The sequence below is a fragment of the Pinus tabuliformis genome, chromosome 8 (genome assembly GCF_031772625.1).
Source record: "Pinus tabuliformis cultivar Carrire ecotype Pingquan chromosome 8, CPIR1, whole genome shotgun sequence".
NCBI lineage: Eukaryota > Viridiplantae > Streptophyta > Pinopsida > Pinales > Pinaceae > Pinus > Pinus tabuliformis.
The window spans coordinates 270185965-270208952 of record NC_142294.1 but is presented as its reverse complement, the minus strand read 5'-3'; positions in this window follow the sequence as shown (position 1 = coordinate 270208952).

Sequence of the window (22988 nt, the reverse complement as noted above, 5' to 3'; positions counted from 1 at the left end):
GTTGTTGGACACTTTACTTATGTTAATAAAATGTACTCAAACTAATCTTGATATTTAAATAAGTGTTGTTTTCTTAAAATTCCATGTAATTATTTAAATTTCTTATAAGTGCCAAACAATATGAATAGCAAATCAAATGAAAACCTTATTGCTCTTATACCATTTTTATCCCCATCTTGAATCCCTACAGACTAGAAATATGTTTTGTTATAAAATAAACTGAACAGGGAAAAATGAGAAACACAAAGAAGCGCTTGCTAATTGTATTCTATTCTTAATTTAACTACTTGAACAGAGATGAATTCTAAATAACAATGGCATTAAATTCATTAATCAAACTTGTGTAATTAAATATCAAAACGTAAAGGAAATCTGAAAAACAAAGTTGTAGAACATAATTTAAATCACACCACACCATTCAGGAAATGAAAGCTCAGTCAAATGAATCACACAAGCATGAAATACAATGCAATGAAATAAATAAATCCTAAGAAATATAGTCATCAAAATGGCTGATGGGCACAACCAGCCAGCTCGTTGGTCCTGTAGTAGCTAAACCAAAACACCATATTCAGGAAGTTCAAAAGAATTGTGAAATATAAATTAACCGCAAAATCATATTGCTGCTGAAATAAAATTACATAAATGTTCGAAAAATCAATGTTGGGCTCCCTTGGTCCCCCCCAGGGACCATCCCACTGGAAACGCACGCTCCTCCTTCTCTGCACAATCAAAATCGATCCCCTGTTCTATGAAAAATACGGTGTACAAAATACAATTCTCTCCAGATCAGTGTGTAGCCCTCTATCTTATAGCAGCAACGTTGCCTAATTACTCAGATCTATGCATACAAGTTTAGAATGGTCGTTGAAACTAATTTGGAACCAAAACAAGGAAATATAATTTTGACTGAGTTTTGGAGATAATACAACAACCAGTGCCAATACGTTGTTGACAACTATGTGATTCTAAGAGTAGTTTGACCATATCGCATTGCTTCCAACCACATGGTTCAAACATAGAACGAGAATGAAATTTGCACCTACGTATTCATGTTCTTTCAGATATCCCTCTCAATTTTCTCCACTCGAGCTACGTACAGAGGCATATCAAAATCAATGCACAAGCTCTAGTCATAATCTCGAATAGGGATGGTGCTGGGAAAGTTTCGATCATAATCTCCTTTACTAGGGTACACACTACCTTTAAATATCAAAGACTAAAGCATACAAATGCATTCAAAACATGGTTTGTATCAACAAATTGACTTTTCCATCCAGGCTCAATCTCACAAGAACCACCGAAAGAAGCACCACTACTGTGGCGATAAAAATAACATTCTCTGGTGTACATAGAGATTTTATTGACATAAATTGGACAAATTCACCCCTCTATGTCATCATTTCTCTCAATGCCCAAACTATTTTAATTATTGGATTTCGTTTCATGCAACGCCTGAACATCGCCAAACATTGGACTTCAAACAATTTCAGCAGTAGAGGGTTTCTTTAATGCCTTGTTCTTTCATTTCTATAGGCATGTCGACATAGTAACTAATATCGTTGAAGGTTACGGAGAGAGGGATTCAAACGGAAGAACCACAGCCTTCTTTCCTTTCTTGAGTTAGTAGCAGTCATTGCCCTTAATATATTTGATAAATATCTGGTAGACGATACACTACTTCTCATCATAATTTCACCAGCATGAGCCTCAGATGTCAGTTCTTCAATGGATTCCCCTTTAGATACAACACGAGAGATCGATTCAAATACCATAGTTTCTCCTATCATGTTTGAATGCTTCTTCTGTAAAGCCTTTTTAGACACCATCACCTGGGCTTTCCCAAGTGGTTTTAGGTTGGCTAGAGCCACAGTGAAGAATATGCTGAAGTGGACTAAGTAGCCCAGCAGAGGTGCAACACCAATCCAATACAAGTATCTGTATGGAAATATGCCACGCGAGGTTAGGATATATACACCTAAGGTCTCATTGCTCAAGCTGGTTGGATTGTTCCAACTGTGACCTAAGAACTCATCCACAGAAATGGCATTATGTCCATACATGAGGGGAGATACCCAGTAACCCCATATCCACCAGATTTTGATGTGATGTCTAGAGAGAAGAAATCCACCGAGAAGCAAAACAACCAGTAATGCAAAAGAACCAAATGTGTTGACTACAATCATGATCCGACCTAAACATGCAATGAATCGAGAGAGTGAAGTGGCCATCTGATGTATAGTGAATAACATCAAAAATAGGTGAAAAAACCTTCCAACGTTAGGGTCAAATCCAATGACATAATAAGTCATGAAGACCCATATTCTGGCCTCGAGAAATGAAATTGGAATTCTCATCACACAAATACGTAAAGAGTAGGCCCAAGAAGGGAAAAGGAGAAGGTTAGTTCTCAATATTTGGCATTAGATCCAAGTTGGGACCAAGACCCAATTTAATCTCATACTGTTGAAGTATTTATGCTAAGATTCTTGTCATTTAAGCAATGGAAAATCTCTTTTCAAAACATATTACTCGAGAACTAGAAGAGAATGGAAGAAAAGATGGATCGCCATCCAAATCCTCAAATTTGAACAAAGTGCCTTCAACTAATGAATCCTTCACATCATTAATACCTATTGTAGTTCTTGCACTACTAGTATATGAACTGTTCACCTTCCATAAAGAAAGCCTATTACTAATGACTTTCTAACTTTAAAAACCTTTTCAAATTAACAAGACAAGGAGAATTCGTCAATCAATAATTGTTACCTCCAAATGCCTCTAGCTAACAACATAATGGCATAGAAAGGATAATAATGATTAAAATAACCATGCACAAGCATAGAATTATTCCATAAAAATAATAAAAATCTGGACGAAAAGGTGGCTCAACACTAAAGCTCCTAAGAAAGGAAAGGGATCTGATGTTTCTCCTTCTACAGAGGTAGAAACCACCACATATGAAGGTAGAAATGTGTACTTGGCTTCTTATTCCAGTACACGTGTAGATCATGAGGAATGGTTGATTGACTCAGGTACATTCTTTCACTTCACTCCCCATATGGAGTGGTTCCATGACTATGAGAAATATGATGGTGGTGATGTCTTCCTAGCGGATGACAAGAAGGCTAGAATCATTAGACGTGGAAAATTCAAGCTAAAGTTTCATGTTGGAAGGATTAGAACACTTCTTTTGTTTTGTATATTCCTACATTGTCCAAAAATCTTATTTCTGTAAGCAAGATAGATGATGCATGTGTAAAAATAGTGTTTAAGAAAGATTATTGCAAGATGGTTCGGGGAGCATTGGTATTAATGCGGGGAGTTCATATTGGAACTTTCCACAATATTATGATTAGCACTATTATTAATGGGTGAAACAATTATGTGATTCATGAAAGTGGAGCAAAAAATCTAGTGGTCTCTGGAGAAAAGACCATGCTATGGCATCAAAGGTTTGCACATATTCGAGAGAAGGGCCTTCGAATACTACATGGTAATGGCATGGTAGAAGGTATGTTTAATTTCTCTCTAGATTTCGATTTCTGTGAACATTGTGTATATGGGAAGCATAATCGGGTGAGTTTATCCTATGGTGCTAAGAGAGAGAAATGGATATTCGATATTGTACACACTGATTTGTTTAGACCTTTGTCGGTTCCATCACTAGGAATGTTTGTGTACTATGTTTCATTTATATATGACTTCTCAAGGAATACATGGATATGTTTCCTAAGGAATAAGTATGAAGGATTTGACAAGTTTAAAGAATTTAAGGATTTGGTGGAAAATCAGATGGAGAAGAACATCAAGGTGTTGAGGACAAATAATGGTGGAGATTTCTGCAATAAGGAATTTGAAAAGTTTTGTAAGTGTGGTATAGCATGACAAAATAATACTCTGTACACAACTCAACAAAATGGGCATTGCAGAGTTGGACCAATGACTAATCTCTCCTGTGAACCCTTGTGTGAAAAGAAAACAAGTGGGAGAATGTTGGGTGTGTGTTATATTGTTTCCATGACTAGCCCTTGTGAACCCCCCTATTGCGCCCGACGTGTATGTTGTGTGGGGGTTACAAGGAGGGTGGTAAGCCCCCTATTGGGGGCTTTACAATGGGGTCAGTAGCACTCCTGCACAAGGTCTGAGGAAGAGCCTTGAGATTTTTTTTCACGGGGACCCACAAATGTTGGGGGAACCTACCCATGGTTTTGTGCATGGGTTTTTCACATAGTTTTGGGCTTGATGGTTTTTTGCCCATGGTATTTTGTAGATTCAACCAAGCGAACTAAAGTTATGTTATAATATAGGGTTATGGATTGGCGTTTATGAAGGCTTCGACCTGTATATATAAATATTGTGACATTGAATGAAATATAATGAAAAATCCATTTGGTAGTCGTGGTTTTGAGATTTAGGGTAAAATATTTTTATATATTTTCTTATGTTCTTGCAATTGTTTGTTTTTCTATTTGAAGAATTTTTTTTGTAGGTAATTTCTATATAGGGTTAAAAGCTACAATAGTGTCAAAAGAAGGGATTGATGTGGATAAAAAAAATATTAAAATTATTGTGGAGTGGCCAATGCCTAAAGATGTAGATGATGTGAGGTCATTTATTGGAATTAAACGTTATTATAGAAGGTTTGTAGAGGGGTTTTCTAAGCATGCCTATCCTATTACTTCGCTGTAGAATAAGGGGATAAAATTTTAACAGAATAAAAAATGTGAAGACAATTTTGAAAAGCTAAGGTGGATCCATGGGATCTAACATGAGCTAAGAGGGATTAGAACTTGAGTAAATGTTTCTACCTCTAGGGACATGTTCCCTCTTAGTGCATGATCAAATCTCTGTAGAAATTTTCTACAAATCCAGCTCTGATACCATGTAGAAAATATGTTGTAGGTTAACCTGATAATGCAAAATAAATCAAAGCAGAATACTATAACCTACTTCCACTATCAATTTGCAAAATCTTAAAGATCAAGCTGAACAATATAACTAGAAGAAGAAGAATCAATGCAGAATACACATGAAAATACTTTAGGGAAAGCCTCAGCTAAAAACCCCATTATCTGTATTGTCATACAAGGTGGAAATACATAGGAATTATACAAAGCCCTAGCTCTCACAGCTAGCCAGCTCTCAGTACAATCCTCATAGGAAATCTTGGCTACTCTTCAGCCTTCCTCTCTACCCTCCAAGCTACCATCCTATTTCCTTGTGCTATTCCTAGTGGATGATTCTCCTGTTACCAAGTGTAACACTCTCTCACACATTGTCAAAAATGCATAATCCTCAAGGAATGATGCCTTGACTGCATGCATGAGTTTTCTTTATAAGAAAAGACATGCAAATGATATTACACTGTCCTTGACATTAATCTTAATTGGGTCTTTCTCAAAATAGACATGCAAAAATTTTTGATGAGGGAATCTTTATTTAACAGGAGTACACTAGTTGAGTGCATGCACGCATAAATTGACTATTAACTCACAACTAGTTCCTCAAATAGTTTGGAACTAATTTAACTGGACTTAACTCAGTAAACTGAGTTAACTAATTACATCTCAAATATAACTCAATCTTATCTCCTTAGTTTAAGGGATAACTCTTGCATGACTTCAGAAAGACTTCTAACTTGAATTTCTCTAGCTAATTAATCCAAAATGAATTAATTAATTATTTCCAAGTAGCTGTTAATACTAAATTCAATTTTAATTCACAATTTAATTCAAGGACAAATTAAATTGGAATATTCTTGTTGCCACATTTCAACAATCTCTAGTGGTGTAAACCTTTCCTTAAGTTTCATCCCTAATGACACATAATAGATCCAAAGTTATAATGGATCTATGCTAACATTTAATAAGATAACTATGAACTCCATGTTATCAAAAAAATAATTACACATCTCTCTCATATTTAGTAACACACAACTGAAAAATATTAACAATTTCTTTTTTAAAGTTGTCGGTAATCCTCTGGGTTTGACATGTGGCTTGAGGAGTCGTGACCCAGTGGCATCTAAGTCATCAAAGTCACCAGGGGATCACACCCATTCCTGGCCACACTAGTCGTTAGCTGACTGGATTTTTTAGCATGTCTCTTTCTCTACCACGCAGAGCACAACCACCCTCGTGACGTTTAATAGAAAAACATTAACAATAAAAAACATATTTCTTTCATTTTTCTTATATATAAAGTTCATAATAATTTTTTTTTTTTTGAAATGCCACATATAAGCTACGCATAAAGGTTTCTAAGAATTAAGTTGATATGATTAAGCTTATGTTTATTCCTAATAAGTCAAATGTTCAACTCCACATGAACTTTAAATAGTTGTATATGCCCTTTTTATTATTTAAAATCATTTTACTTATAGATATATAGATATCACTTTTTAATAATTTTATTTTTAGTATGTTTCCTAAATGCCACAGATTAATTAGCATTAAAGAAAATTCATAATTGTAAAAAAAAATAATAAAGATTTTTTTAAATTATTTCATCTTTTCTTGTAAATTTAATATAAAATATATAATTTTATAATAAAAAGTCAATTTCTCCTATGAACCCTTGTGAACCAATGACTAATCTCTCCTGTGAACCCTTGTGTGGAAAGAAAACAAGTTGGAGAATGTTGAGTGTGTGTTATATTGTTTCCATGACTAGCCATTGTGAACCCCCTTGTTGTTCTCGACATGTATGTTGTGTGGGGGTTACGACGGGGGTGGTAAGCCCCCCTATTGGGGGGGTTACAAGGGGGTTAGTAGCACCCTTGCACGGGGTTTGAGGAATGGCCTCAAGAAATTTTTTCATGCGAACCAACAGATCTTGGGAGAACCTACCCATGGTTTTGTGCATGGGTTTTTCACATAGTTTCGGGCTTGATGGTTTTCTGCCCATGGTATTTTGTAGATTTGATTAAGTGAACTAAAGTTATTTAATAATCCAGGGTCATGCATTGGGGTTTATGAAGGCTTCGACCTATATATATAATTATTGTAACATTGAATGGAATATAATGAAAATCAATTTGGTAGTCGCACTTTTGGGATCTAGGCGAAAATATTTTTGTATATTTTTTTATGTTCTTCAATTGTTTGTTTTTCCGTTTGAAGAATTTGTTTGTAGGTAATTTCTATATAGAGTTAAAACCTACAATAGTGTCAAAAGAAGGGATTGATGTGGATTCAAAAGATATTAAAGCTATTGTGGGGTGGCCAATGCCTAAAGATGTAGTTGATGTGAGGTCATTTATGGGAATTACAGGTTATTACAGAATGTTTGTAGAGGGGTTTTCTAACCATGCCTATCCTATTATTTCTTTGTAGAATAAGGGAATAAAATTTTAACTCAATAAAAAATGTGAAGATAATTTTGAAAAGCTAAGGTGGATCCACGGGATCTAACATGAGCTAAGAGGGATCGAAACTAGAGTAAATGTTTCTACATCTAGTGCTCTTGGTGCATGATCAAATCTCTGTACAAAGCTTCTACAAATCTAGCTCTGATAGCATGTAGAAAATATGTTGTAGGTTAACCCGATAATGTAATATAAATCAAAGCAGAATATTTTAACCTAATTCTACTATCAATTTGTGGAAGCTTAAAGATCGATCTGAACAATATAACTACAAGAAGAAGAATCAATGCACAATACACATGAAAATACTTTGGGGAAAGCCTCAGCTAAAAACCCCGCTATCTGTATTATCATACAAGGTGGAAATACATAGGAATTATACAAAGCCTTAACTCCCATAGCTAGCCAACTCTCAGTACAATCCTCACAGATGCTCACAAGCAATCTTGGCTACTCTTCAGCCTTCCTCTTTGCCATCCAAGCTACTATTTCCTTGCAATATTCCTAGTGGATGATTCTCTTGTTATCAAGTGTAACACTCTCTCACACAATGTAAGAATTGTTCAATCCTCAATGAATGATGGCTTGACTGTATGCATGAGTTTTCTTTATAAGAAAACACACGCAACTGATAGCACAATGTCATTGACATTAATCTCAACTGGGCATTTCTCAGAATAGACATGCATGAGTTTCTGATGAGGGAATTTCACTTAACTGGAGTACACTAGTTGAGTGCATGCATGCATCAACTCACTGTTAACTCACAATTAGTTCCTCAAACAGTTTGGAACTAATTTAACTAGACTTAACTCAGTCAACTGAGTTAACTAATTACAATTCAAATATAACTCAATCTTATCTCCTTAATTTTAAGGGATAACTCTTGCATGACTTCAGAAAGACTTCTAACTTTAATTTCTGCAACTAATTAATCCAAAATGAATTAATTAATTATTTCCAAGTAGTTGTTAAGACTAAATTCAATTTTAATTCACAATTTAATTCAAGGACAAATTAAATTGGAATATTCTTGTGGCCACATTTCAACAATCTCTAGTGGTGTAAACCTTTCCTTAAGTTTCATCCCTACTGACACATAATACATCCAAAGTTATAATGGATCTATGCTAACATTTAATAAGCCAGCTATGAACTCCATGTTATCAAAAAAATAATTACACATCTCTCTCATATCTAGCAACACATAATTGAAAAACATTAACAATTTTTTTTTGTAAGTTGTTGGTGATCCTCCGGGCTTGACATGTGGCATGAGGAGCCATGACCCAATGGCATCTAAGTCGTCAAAGTCACAAGTTGATCACACCTGTCCTTGGCCACACTAGTTGTTAGCTAACTAGATTTTTTAGCATGTCTCTTCCCCTAGCACGCAGAGCACAACCACCCCCGTGACGTTTAGTAGAAAAACATTAACAAAAAAAAACATTTTTCTTTCATTTTTCTTATAAATAAAGTTGATAAACAAAATATTTTTTTGAAATACCACATATAAGCTCCAAATAAAGCTTTCCAAGAATTAAGTTGATATGATTAAAGCTTATATTTATTCCTAATAAGTCACATGTTGAACTCCACATGAACTTTAAATAGTCAAGTATATGCCCTTATTATTATTATTATTATATATATATATATATATATATATATATATATATATATATATATATATATATCTATATATATATATATATATATAGAATAATTTTATTTTTAATATGTTTCCCAAATGCCATAGATTAATTAACATTAAAGAAAATTCTTAATTGTAAAAAAAATAATAAAGATTTTTTTTAATTATTTCATCTTTTCCTATAAATTTAATATAAAATATACAATTTTTTTTATTATAATAAAAAGTCAATTTCTCTTGTGAACCATTGTGAACCAATGACTAATCTCTCCCGTGAAGCCTTGTGTGGAAAAAAAACAAGTGGGAGAATATTGGGTGTGCGTTATATTGTTTCCATGATTAGCCCTTGGCAACCCCCCTACTGCGCCTGATGTGTACATTGCGTGGGGGTTACAAGGCAGGTGTTAAGGCCCCCTGTTGGGGGGTTTACAAGGGGGTCAGTAGCACCCCTACACGAGGTCTGAGGAAGAGCCTCGAGAAAAATAATTTTCACGTGCACCCATAGATGTTGGGAGAACCTACCTATGGTTTTGTGCATGGGTTTTTCACATAGTTTTGGGCTTGATGGTTTTATGCCCATGGTATTTTGTAGATTCGATCAAGCGAACTAAAGTTATGTTATAATACAGGATTATGGATTTGGTTTTATGAAGGCTTCGAGCTGTATATATAAGTATTGTAACATTGAATGGAATATAATGAAAAATCAATCTGGTAGTCACAGTTTTGGGATCTAGGGGAATATATTTTTGTATATTTTTTTTATGTTCTTGCAATTGTTTGTTTTCCTGTTTGAAGAATTTGTTTGTTGGTAATTTCTATATAGGTTTAAAACCTACAGTAGCATCAAAAGAATGGATTGGTGTGGATTCAAAAAGTATTAAAGCTATTGTGCAGTGGCCAATGCCTAAAGATGTAGATGATGTGAGGTCATTTATTAGAATTACAGGTTATTATAGAAGGTTTGTAGAGGGCTTTTCTAAGCATGCCCATCCTATTACTTCTTTGTAGAATAAGGGGAGAAAATTTTAACTGAATAAAAAATATGAAGACAATTTTGAAAAGGTAAGGTGGATCCATGGGATCTAACATGAGCTAAGAGGGATTAAAACTTGAGTAAATGTTTCTACCTCTAGGGACATGTTCCCTCGTGGTGAATGATCAAATCTTTGTAGAAATTTTCTACAAATTCAACTCTGAGACCATGTAGAAAATATGTTGTAGGTTAACTCGATAATGCAATATAAATCAAAGCAGAATACTATAACCTACATCTACAACAATTTGTGAAATATTAAAGATTGAGCTGAATAATATAACTAGAAGAAGAAGAATCAATGCACAATACACATGAAAATACTTTGGGGAAAGCCTCAGCTAAAAACCCCACTATTTGTATTATCATACAAGGTGGAAATACATAGGAATTATACAAAGCCTTAGCTCTCACAGCTAGCCAGCTCTCAGTACAATCCTCACAAATGCTTACAGGAAATCTTGGCTACTCTTCATCCTTCCTCTCTGCCCTCCAAGATCCTATTTCCTTGCATTATTCCTAGTGGATATTCTCTTGTTACCAAGTGTAACACTCTCTCACACATTGTCAAAATTGCGCAATCCTCAAGGAATGATGCCTTAATTGGATGCATGAGTTTTCTTCAACTGATAGTACACTGTCCTTGACTTTAATCTCATCTGGGTCTTTCTCAGAATAGACATGCATAAGTTTTTGATGAGGGAATATGTAGTTAACTAGAGTACACTGGTTGTGTGAATGCATGCATCAACTGACTATTAACTCATAATTAGTTCTTCAAACAATTTGGAACTAATTTAACTGGACTTAACTCAATAATGTGAGTTAACTAATTACAACTCAAATATAACTCAATCGTATCTCCTTAGTTTAAGTGATAACTCTTGCATGACTTCAGAAAGACTTCTAACTTGAATTTCTCGAACTAATTAATCGAAAATGTATTAATTAATTATTTCCAAGTAGCTTTTAAGACTAAATTTGATTTTAATTCACAATTTAATTCATGGAGAAATTAAATTGGAATATTCTTGTTTCCACATTTCAACAATTTCTAGTGGTGTAAACCTTTCCTTAAGTTTCATCCACACTGACACAGAATAGATACAAAGTTATAATGGATCTATGCTAGCATTTAATATGCGAGCTATGAACTCCATGTTATCAAAAAAATAATTAGACATGTCTCTCATATTTAGCAACTCACAATTGAAAAATATTAACAATTTTTTTTGTAAGTTGACGATGATCCTCTGGGCTTGACATGTGGCTTTAGGAGCCGTGACCCAATGGCATCTAAGTCATCAAATTTAGCAGTTGATCACACCTGTCCTTAGCCACACTAGTCGTTAGCTTATTGGATTTTTTAGCATGTCTCTTCCCCTAGCACGCAGAGCACAACCACCCCTATGACGTTTAATAGAAAAACATTAACAATGAAAAACATTTTTCTTTCAATATTCTTATATATAAAGTTGATAATAAAAATATTTTTTTAAAATACCACATATAAGCTCCACATATAGCTTTCTAAGAATTAAGTTGATATGATTAAGCTTATATTTATTCCTAATAAGTCACATGTTCAACTCCACATGAACTTTAAATAGTCAAGTGTATGCCCTTTTTATTATTTAAAATCATTATATATATATATATATATATATATATATCACTTTCGAATAATAATATTTTTAATATGTTTCATAAATGCCACAGATTAATTAGCATTAAAGAAAATGTATAATTGTAAAAAAAATAATAAAGATTTTTTTAATTATTTCATCTTTTCCTATAAATTTAATATAAAATATATAATTTTTTTATTATAATAAAAAGTCAATTTCTCCTGTGAACCCTTGTGAACCAATGGCTAATCTCTACTGTGAACCCCTGTGTGGAAGCAAAACAAGTGGGAGAATGCTGGGTGTGCATTATATTGCTTCCATGACGAGCCATTGTCAACCCCCCTGTTGCACTCGATGTGTACGTTGCGTGGGGGATACAACGGGGGTGGTAAGCCCCCCTATTGGGGGGTTTACAAGGGGGTCAATAGCACCCCTCCACAATGTCTGAGGAAAAGCCTCGAGATTTTTTTTTTCATGCAGACCCCTAGATGTTGGGAGAACCTACCCATGGTTTTGTGCATGGGTTTTTCACATAGTTTTGGGCTTGATGGTTTTCTGCCCATGGTATTTTGTAGATTTTATCAAGTGAATGAAAGTTATTTTATAATACAGGGTTATGGATTGGGGTTTATGAAGGTTTCAACCTATATATATAAGTATTGTAACATTGAATGGAATATAATGAACAATCAATATCGTAGTCGTGGTTTTAGGATCTAGGGGAAAATATTTTTGTATATTTTTTTTTATTTTCTTGCAATTGTTTGTTTTTCTGTTTGAAGAATATATTTGTAGGCAATTTCTATATAGGGTTAAACTGTACAGTAGTGTCAAAAGAAGGGATTTGCGTGGATTCAAAAAATATTGAAGCTATTCTGGAGTGGCCAATGCCTAAAGATGTAGATGATATCAGGTCATTTATAGAACAGTTGTAGAGGAGCTTTCTAAGAATGCCTATCCTATTACTTCTTTGTAGAATAAGGGCAAAAAATTTTAACTGAATAAAAAATGTGAAGAGAAAAGCTAAGGTGGATACATGGGATCTAACATTAGCTAAGAGGGATTAAAACTTGAGCAAATGTTTCTACCTCTAGGGACATGTTCCCTCTTGGTCCATGATCAAATCTCTGAAGACGTTTCCTACAAATTTAGCTTTGATACCATGTAGAAAATATGTTGTAGGTTAACCCGATAATGCAATATAAATCAAAGTAGAATACTATAACCTACTTCTATTACCAATTTGCGAAATCTTAAAGATCGAGCTTAACAATATAACTAGAAGAAGAAGAATCAATGTACAATACACATGAAAATACTTTGTGGAAAGCCTCAGCTAAAAACCCCACTATTTTTATTATCATACAAGGAGGAAATACATAGGAATTATACAAAGCCTTAACTCTCACACCTAGCCAGCTCTAATTACAATCCTCACATATGCTCAGAGGCACTCTTGGCTACACTTCAGCCTTCCTCTTTTCCATCCAAGCTCCTATTTCCTTGTGCTATTCCTAGTGGATGATTCTCCTGTTACAATGTGTAACACTCGCTCACACACTGTTAGAACTGTACAATCCTCAAGGAATGATGCCTTGACTGCATGCATGAGTTTCTTTATAAGAAAACACATGCAACTCAGAGTACATTGTCATTGACATTAATCTCAACTCGGTCTTTCTCGGAATAGACATGCATAAGTTTTTGATGAGGGAATCTTAGGTTAATTGGAGTACAGTAGTTGAGTGCATGCATGCATCAACTAACTATTAACTCACAATTAGTTCCTCATACAGTTTGGAACTACTTTAACTAGACTTAACTCAGTAAACTGAGTTACTTAATTACAACTCAAATATAACTCAATCTTATTCCCTTAATTTAAGGGATAAATCTTGCATGACTCCAAAATGACTTGTAAATTGAATTTCTCCAACTAATTAATCCAAAATCAATTAATTAATTATTTTCAAGTAGCTGTTAAGACCAAATTCAATTTTAATTAACAATTTAATTCAAGGACAAATTAAATTGGAATATTCTGGTTGCCAGATTTCAACAATCTCTAGTGGTGTAAACCTTTCCTTAAGTTTCACCCCTCTTGACACATAATAGATCCAAAGTTATAATGGATCTATGCTAGCATTTAATAAGCCAACTATGAACTCCATGTTATCAAAAAAATAATTACACATTTCTCTCATATTTAGCAACACGCAATTGAAAAATATTAACATTTTTTTTGTAAGTTGTGAGTGATCCTCCGGGCTTCACATGTGGCTTGAGGAGCCATGACTTACTGGCACGTAAGTCATGAAAGTCACTATGGGATCACACCCATCCTTGGCCACACTAGTTGTTACCTGACTGGATCTTATAGCATGTCTCTTCCCCTAACACATAGAGCACAACCACCCTTGTGATGTTTAATAGAAAATCATTAACAAAGAAAAACATTTTTCTTTCAGTTTTCTTATATATAAAGTTGATAATAATTTTATTTTTTTTTGAAATACCACATATAAGCTCCACATTATGCTTTCCAAGAATTAAGTTCATATGATTAAAGCTTATATTTATTCCTAATAAGTCACATGTTCAACTCCACATGAACATTAAATAGTCAAGTATATGCCCTTTTTATTATTTAAAATCATTTTACTTATATATATATAGATATATATCACTTTTCAATAGTTTTATTTTTAATATGTTTCCTAAATGCCACAGACTAATTAGCATTAAAGAAAATGCATAACTGTAAAAAAAATAATAAAGATTTTTTTAAATTATTTCATCTTTTCCTATAAATTTAATAGAAAATATATAATTTTTTTATTATAATAAAAAATCAATTTCTCCTGTGAACCCTTGTGAACCAATGACTAATCTCTCTTGTGAACCCTTGTGTGGAATGAAAACAACTGGGAGAATATTGGGTGTGCAGTATATTGTTTCGATGACTAGCCCTTGTGAACCCCCTTGTTGTGTCTGACGTGTACGTTGCGTGGTGGTTACAAGGGGGGTGGTAAGCCCCCCTGTTGGGGGGTTTACAAGGGGGTCAATAGCACCCCTGCATGAGGTCTGATGAAGAGCCTCGAGAATTTTATTTTTTTTCACGCGGACCCACAGATGTTGGGAGAACCTACCCATGGTTTTGTGCATGGGTTTTTCACATAGTTTTGGGCTTGATGGTCTTCTGCGCATGGTATTTTGTATATTCGATCAAGCGAAGAAAATTTATTTTATAATCCAGTGTTATGGATTGGGGTCTATGAAGGCTTTGACTTGTATATATAAGTATTGTAACATTGAATGGAATATAATGAAAAATCAATGTGGTAGTCACGGTTTTGGGATCTAGGGGGAAATATTTTTGTATATTTTTTTATGTTCTTGCAATTTTTTGTTTTTCTCTTTGAAGAATTTGTTTGTAGGTAATTTCTATATAGGGTTAAAACCTATAGTAGTGTCAAAATAAGGGATTGGTGTTGATTCAAAAAATATGAAAGCTATTGTGGAGTGGCCAATGCCTAAAGATGTACATGATGTGAGGTCATTTATGGGAATTACAGGTTATTATAGGAGGTTTGTAGAGGGGTTTTCTAAGCATGCCTATCCTATTACTTCTTTGTAGAATAAGGTTATAAAATTTTAACTGAATAGAAAATGTGAAGACAATTTTGAATAGCTAAGGTGGATCCATGGGATCTAACATGAGCTAAGAGGGATTAAAACTTGAGGAAATGTTTCTACATCTAGGGACATGTTCCCTCTTGGTGCATGATCAAATCTTTGTAGAAATTTTCTAGAAAACCAGCTCTGATACCATGTAGAAAATATGTCTTAGGTTAACCCAATAATGCAATATAAATCAAAGCAAAATACTATAACCTACTTCTACTATCAATTTGCGGAAGCTTAAAGATCGAGCCAAGCAATATAACTAGAAGAAGAAGAATCAATAATCAATGTACAATACACATGAAAATACTTTGGGGAAAGCCTCAGCTAAAAACCCCACTATATGTATTATCATACAAGGAGGAAATACATAGGAATTGTACAAAGCCGTAGCTCTCACAACTAGCCAGCTCTTAGTACAATCATCAAAGATGCTCACAAGCAATCTTGGTTGCTCTTCAACCTTCCTCTCTACCCTCCAAGCTCCTATTTCCTTGTGATATTCCTAGTGGATGATTCTCCTGTTACCAAGTGTAACACTCTCTCACACACTGTCAAAACTGCACAATCCTCAAGGAATGATGCCATGATTGTATGCATGAGTTTTCTTTATAAGAAAACACATGCAACAGATAGTACATTTTCCTTGGCCTTAATATCGACTAGGTCTTTCTGAGAATAGACATCCATAAGTTTCTGATGAGAGAATGTTCAATTAACTAGAGTACACTAGTTGAGTGCATGCATGCATCAACTTACTGTTAACTCACAATTAGTTCCTTCTACAGTTTGGAAGTAATTTAAACTAACTTAACTTAGTAAATTGACTTAGCTAATTACAAATCAAATATAACTCAATCTTATCTCCTTAATTTAAGGGATAACTCTTACATGACTTCAGAAAGACTTCTAACTTGAATTTCTCCAACTAATTAATCCAAAATGAATTAATTAATTATTTCCAAGTAGCTGTTAAGACTAAATTCGATTTTAATTCACAATTTAATTCAAGGAAAAATTAAATTGGAATATTCTTGTTGCCACATTTCAACAATCTCTAGTGGTGTAATCCTTTCATTAAGTTTCATCCCTACTGACACATAATAGATCCAAAGTTATAATGGATCTATGCCAGCATTTAATAAGCCAACTATGATCTCCATGTTATCAAAAAAATAATTACACATCTCTCTCATATCTAGCAACACACAATTGAAAAATATTAACAATTTTTTTTGTAAGTTGTCGGTGATCCTCTGGGCTTGACATGTGGCTTGAGGAGCCATGACCCAGTGGCATCTATGTCGCCAAAGTCACCAAGGGATCACACCCGTCCTTGGCCACATTAGTCGTTAGTTGACTAAATTTTTTAGCATGTCTCTTGCCCTAACACGTAGAGCACAACCACCCCATAATGTTTAATACAAAAACATTAACAATAAAAAACATTCTTCCTTTAGTTTTCTTATATATAAAGTTGATAATAAAAATATTTTTTTTGAAATACCACATATAAGCTCCACATAAAGCTTTCTAAGAATTAAGTTGATATGATTAAAGTTTATATTTATTCCTAATAAGGCACATGTTCAACTCCACATGAACTTTAAATAGGTAAGTATATGTCTTTTTATTATTTAAAATCATTTTGTATATATATATATATATATATATATATATCTATATATATATATATAGATAACTTTTGAATAATTTTATTTTTAATATGTTTCCTAAATGCATAATGGTAAAAAAGCTTAATAAAGATTTTTTTTTTTTTTTTTATTTTTTCCACAGAAAAAGGTGAACCATATATTAAAAAAATAGAGAGTTACAGAGCATATGCAGAGCATTTTGGAAAGACTCGTTCTTTGCCTTATAAAAGGGAGAAGAAAAGAGTCTCAACTGGTTGACAAAAACCAGCGCAACAGTCTCAACTGGTTGACATAGAACCAGCGCATCAGTCCCAACTGGAGGACATGAAACAAAAATAGAAAAAGAAACTAGAAGAAGTAATGTACAAAAAAGGGAGGAAATTATGATTTTCTCCCCTTTTTCTTCTCAACCTTTCGCCACTCCCCTTGAGTTGGTGAGGAAGAAAAAAGAACAAGAGAAGAGTCCTCCACAATGCAAGGATTATCCTTATCTGTATTGGAGTGTTCTTGAGAATGATGTCTTTTGGCCTCACTAGTGTCCTGAAGAACTGGTATTTTCTTCGGCAAAGAGGCCATCATTCCCTGAGATGCCAATTTCTCTGATTTTGGTGACTTCTGTGTCTGATTGTTTGCTATGGGGGTGGTTGCCGTGGGTTCGTCCTCAATTGGATCATCGTCATGTTCAGGTGGAGGGTTAGTTGCCTCCTCGTCTTCTGTTTCTTCTTCTGGATTCACTGTATGTTGCCAGCCTCTTGATTTTTGTGCTTGTTGACTTGAGGACAGTTATTATGGAGGTGACATGTTTGTTGACAACCTCGACACCTGAAGGTTGTGTTTTCATAATCTAGTGGTTATTTCCATTGTGTGTTGTTATGGATCAGAATAATGCTATCAGGTAGCCCTTGACGGAGATCAACCTCGACACAGATTCCGGAAAAAGTATGTATGCATCTTGCAATTCTTTCCACATCTTGCTTGATGTATTTGCCTATCGCATTCCCCATTGCCTCAAAAAATTTGGGAAGCCAGAAGTGTAATGGGAGGTTGTGTAGCTTGACCCAAATCGGCATTTTGGAAACCACCATAGAGGAGGGGTCAAAACCCAGGAACCAGGGGGTCATGAAGAGTCCTGGATTGCACCAGAACCATGGCCCCTCATGGAGGACATATTCTTTTTCCTTGATTGTGTCGAATTTGACAATACAAAATCCTTTGGAGCATAAATGGATGTCACAGTTTGTTGACCATGTGGAAAAGATCCATTGTCATAAAGCATCTATTTTAGGCCAAAAGCCATTGAATCTACAAATGATAGCCAAGGAAGAGAAATCAGTATGAAAGTTGTTTACCTCAAGCAGATCGATTGTCAAAACTGGTGTCTGCTTTCTTTGCTCCACTATATAGGGACCAGGTAGATATTGTGTTGGTGCTAGATTGTTGATGGCTTCCCCCTTCCCTTTGATAGCATCCTTGAAATAACCTGTGCCCTTTGAGCTAGATCCAAAGCTTCCACCTCTCAGCCTCTTGCTCAGAAAGATGGTTGAATCTCTCACTACTCCATAGTGTTGCACTGTAAATTTTTCCTGTAAAATGTGTCCTGCATATACCAAGCTCAGCAGGTTTGTTGATATGCCTAAAAATTCTTGTATTTCATCCTTTAAATTTTTTATCAGCATCCCTGTTCTGATTTGCTTGCAAATTGTATTCCCTGACAGGGTTCTGATGAAGATTTGTATCATTTCATGGCCAGGATCCTTGATTGCTAGATTTGTTTTTTGCCTGGATTCTTCTGCTAATTGGTTCTCCAAAGCAGGAAGGGGTGCTGGCTTGCCAAGGTCAATTCTCCGGTGCTCATTTAAAATATCTAGAGGACCTGTGAGAATCAGGGAAACCCTGGCCTCTCTACGTATGGTATTCTTGAAAAGGGTTGTCCAGGGCATAAATTTCTTCGTTGTCGTGATGTCTACTGCCCACATCTGTCCGAAGGTGAACAGGGGAGCCTCTAACCGCAAGAAACACGGTCCCAAGCTCCCACCCCTTTCTTGTTCGTCGACCATACCTTTAAAAAAATGCCAGAGAGCGGCAGTTCGGTCTTCCTGCAGTAGTCCGAGGTGGGGCAGTGGAACAAACAGCCACATCTCCTTCCAAATGATGCAGACATTGCTGCCTAGCCAGACCAAATCACCCAGACCAGGGTAGGGTCTAGTTGATTTGAAACAAAATGCCCAAGGCATTGTGGAATGATGCCCAGATCCGCCCTGAGAAAACCGTCCTGAGCCAAGAAGGGAGAAAATTCCTCCAGCCCCTGTTTGCTTTGATTCATTCCATGGGACTCCTTTCCAGCAAAAGATCCGGGCCAAATCCAAAATGGAGAATCGTGCTCTGTGATCCCGGCTGCCAGGCTCCAAGCTGTTCCAGAACATAGCTGATCTCTGGGAGCTGCGGCGGCACAAAACGATCCTTCTGTAACCCTAATCATTCGAGCCCATCGCTCCAAATTCCCTTTTCAACATTTCCCTTAATTTTTTTTATTTTTTATTTTCTTTATGAAATATATAATTTTTTTATTATAATAAAAATTCAATTTCATTCTATTGACATTGAATTTTTTTAAATATAATTCAAAATATCAAAATTAAAAAGTTATAAAAATTTGTTTTGAATATTTTATTTCTTTATATAATTGGTGTAATTTATTTATTTATTTAAATAAATATTAAAATATTTCATTCATATTCTATAACGAGTTTTTTCTCTCAATATATTTTTTATAACATCTATCAATATTAAAGAAACTACATAGTTTCACACTAAATTATTTAAAAACTCCTTTAAATAGAGGAACTTAAAATTTACGCACAAAATAGAGATAAAGATGAGTTGACAAGTACATACATAATCTTTTATCTAAGTCACCAATTGTCTTATTATTATCTATGACACCTGCTAGATTTTAATAAAACGAGCTAAATAAATGTAACTTCAAATTTACACGTACAAAATAAAGATAAAAGATAAGTTGAGAGTAAGATACAGATTCTTTTATCTGATAGTTACATACAAGTTCTTTTATTTGAGTCTTTTTATTATTTTTTAATTATCTTTGACATTTGTTCGATTTTAATAAAGGAATTAAATGGGGTTGTTTTTAGTGTGATTTTTAGGATTTTTTGGTGTTGGAATTTGGGGAAATAATTCGAAGTGAAACATTGATATGTGTTATTCAAGCTGGTTTTTTTGATTGTATATATGGATTTAGCACTCTCCAAAGCCTTATGACACTTTTATTGTTGAGAGATTATACATCAAACTTGTGATTTCAATAAATTTTTGAGAAAATTTGAAAGAAATTAAACTAAAAAAGCCCACCAAAAAACCTTTCAAAAAATCTCACCCAAAACAACTCAATTAAATACACGGTAACTTAAAATTTAGATTCTCCTATTTGAGTCCTCACTTATCTTATTATTATATCTATGAGAGCCGTTGCATTTTTAATAATGGAAGAAAACATTGAAAATTATGGATTTCAATAAAACATGGAAAATTTGAAAATATAGATATTTACAAAAACCCTATTAAGGTCCTTTCTTATGAAATAATAAAAAACTTTATGCATCTACTGGTAATAAAAACTTTGTTTCGACTTACAAAATTTGATGAACATCCATTGCAAGAAATTTTGATGTCATAATATAATTAAATCTAAAAATTTTACATCTAAAACATAGAACATGAATGAGAGTATTGTAAATCGATTCCAAAGACTAAAACTCCAAAAAAAATCTCGCCCTCGTCATGTATTTGTCAGAATTTTCATGTCCAAATTCCTAATTATTAAGTTTACGAAGTTGGTATCTTGCATTTTCAATGCCTTCACAATGTTTATTTATTTATTTTCTAAATTTGACTAATTCTATTAACGTAACAAAAGTAGTACAAAGATGCACTGGCCTCTATGGAGCAAGTTCCAAATTATGCCATGTTTAACAACAAAAAACTAGAAAGAGACTGCCTGCACTGGGGAAACCAGTCCAAAACTCTTAGCGTTTGTTACCCATGCATGGGTAACAGCCTGTAGTGCCAGACTAGAACAATTTTTTTAACAATCATCAAAATTAACAATATTGCATAAAAAAACATCAGAATAGACCCATAGTATTGGGATTCGGGTACCTAGACCCGCTAGGTGTCATTAAGAGGAGGAGTTTATTCCACTATCAGACACCTGTATGCCTCCTTGTCATCTTCGGCATCCTGTTTATCTCTCGGTGTTTCTTCCATGTTCTTGAAGCAGCCTGGAATGGTGCATCCCTGAGCTGCTTCGCTGCTTCTGTGCGTCCCTGAGCTGCTTCCACGGGCTTTTCTCTTGCTAGTGGTGGTCCACGCATGAGTATTGCAGGCTGGGTCTTCAGAGTTTCATGGCTTTTCTCTAAATGCCACCGAGATAGTCGCTATTATGCAGGGGCATTCCCCCATGCAACGAAATTGAAATTGTGCAGAATCACTGGGTTGTGGAGATGATACAGAAGCAGTAGGAGGCTGGGGAGTAGCATCAATAGGCCGAGGACTTGCAGTCTAAGCCCGCCCCGACTATTGTGAGTGGTTAGGTAGTGTCCATAGAAATGAGTCGTCAAAGGAGAGGATGAGTCAGAGGGGGATGAGTCAGAGTGGGTCAAGGAGGGGGAACGAATTATTCTTCTTCTTCTACTACCCCTCATATAGTGCATACGATGACACAAACAAGGCATGCTCACCTGGTCAAACTTGAGCGGACGAGGATGAGAAGGAATAGTGCCAAAGAATGAGTGTTCAATGACAATAGAAGGACCAGTTATCAGTGATTCAGAGCCAAAATTCAAGACTGAAGAACCTATCCGAAGGAAGCATAGAGGACTCTACGAGAAATGTGTACCATCCACCATCTCAATGCAACACAGAATTTGGCAGCATCTCCCCATTGTCGTGTGCGAGCTCGGCTCTGCAGCAGTAGGGGGACAATTGCAGTTCAGAGTAGGCGAAACGGGGGGAAGACGGTCTGAACAGGCCATCTTGAAAACCAGATTGATGAAGCCTCGACCCGCGCAATGCATTAATATGCCATTAATCTTAGCGGTGACCTTTTGGGTGGAAGCATGGGTGGCCAGGTGGCCTCGCCACTTGCCAACCCAAGGTCGCTTCATAGTAGCAGCGTGCCTAAACACCCACATCTGAGAGCCTTCACAATGTTTATTATATTACACTCGCTATAAGATTAAAAAGTCATTTTCGGTTTGTCAACCTTTTTATCAAATCTGATATAACCTAAACCTATCATTACACGTGTTGTTATTCCTTGTCTCTATCAGTGAAAGATCTCCTTAGCTCCTTTTGGAAAACTAATTAATCATAAGAAATATGTGATTTTTCTATCCTCCACTCAAACTATGTCATCAAATATGATTTGTTAAATCAATGACTTGGTAGTGATCGTTATAGGTGTTATACTTGCTTATCTCAATCGCGAAAACAACTCCTTGCCTCATACCAGAGAGCTTATTAATTATAAAAAATATGCGATTTTTCCTTCCTATCGCATTGACCCATCCGAGAGTGTATGTATTTGTTTAAATGTTTTTTTAGTACAATGAGAATAGGTAAACTTGCAGGTTTGGAGTCTACTCTAAGGAATTGATCTTATATTTTTAATTTCAATATTGGTGGGATGGACCAATATTCATGGGCATGCTTTATGGTACAAGATATACCCATATCTTAAGGGACCTTAGAGTGTATGTATCGTCAAAATGAAATTGCGTATAAATAGGATCCTATCACTTAACTTGAGTTGCGGGTGACAACTAGAATCTCCATCTTAACGAGTGGCCATTACACTTATGTAATTTGTTATTTGTATATTTATGCAATTGTGAAGATGAATTCAAGTGATTTGGATTGAATCATTATATTATTTTTTATCCAT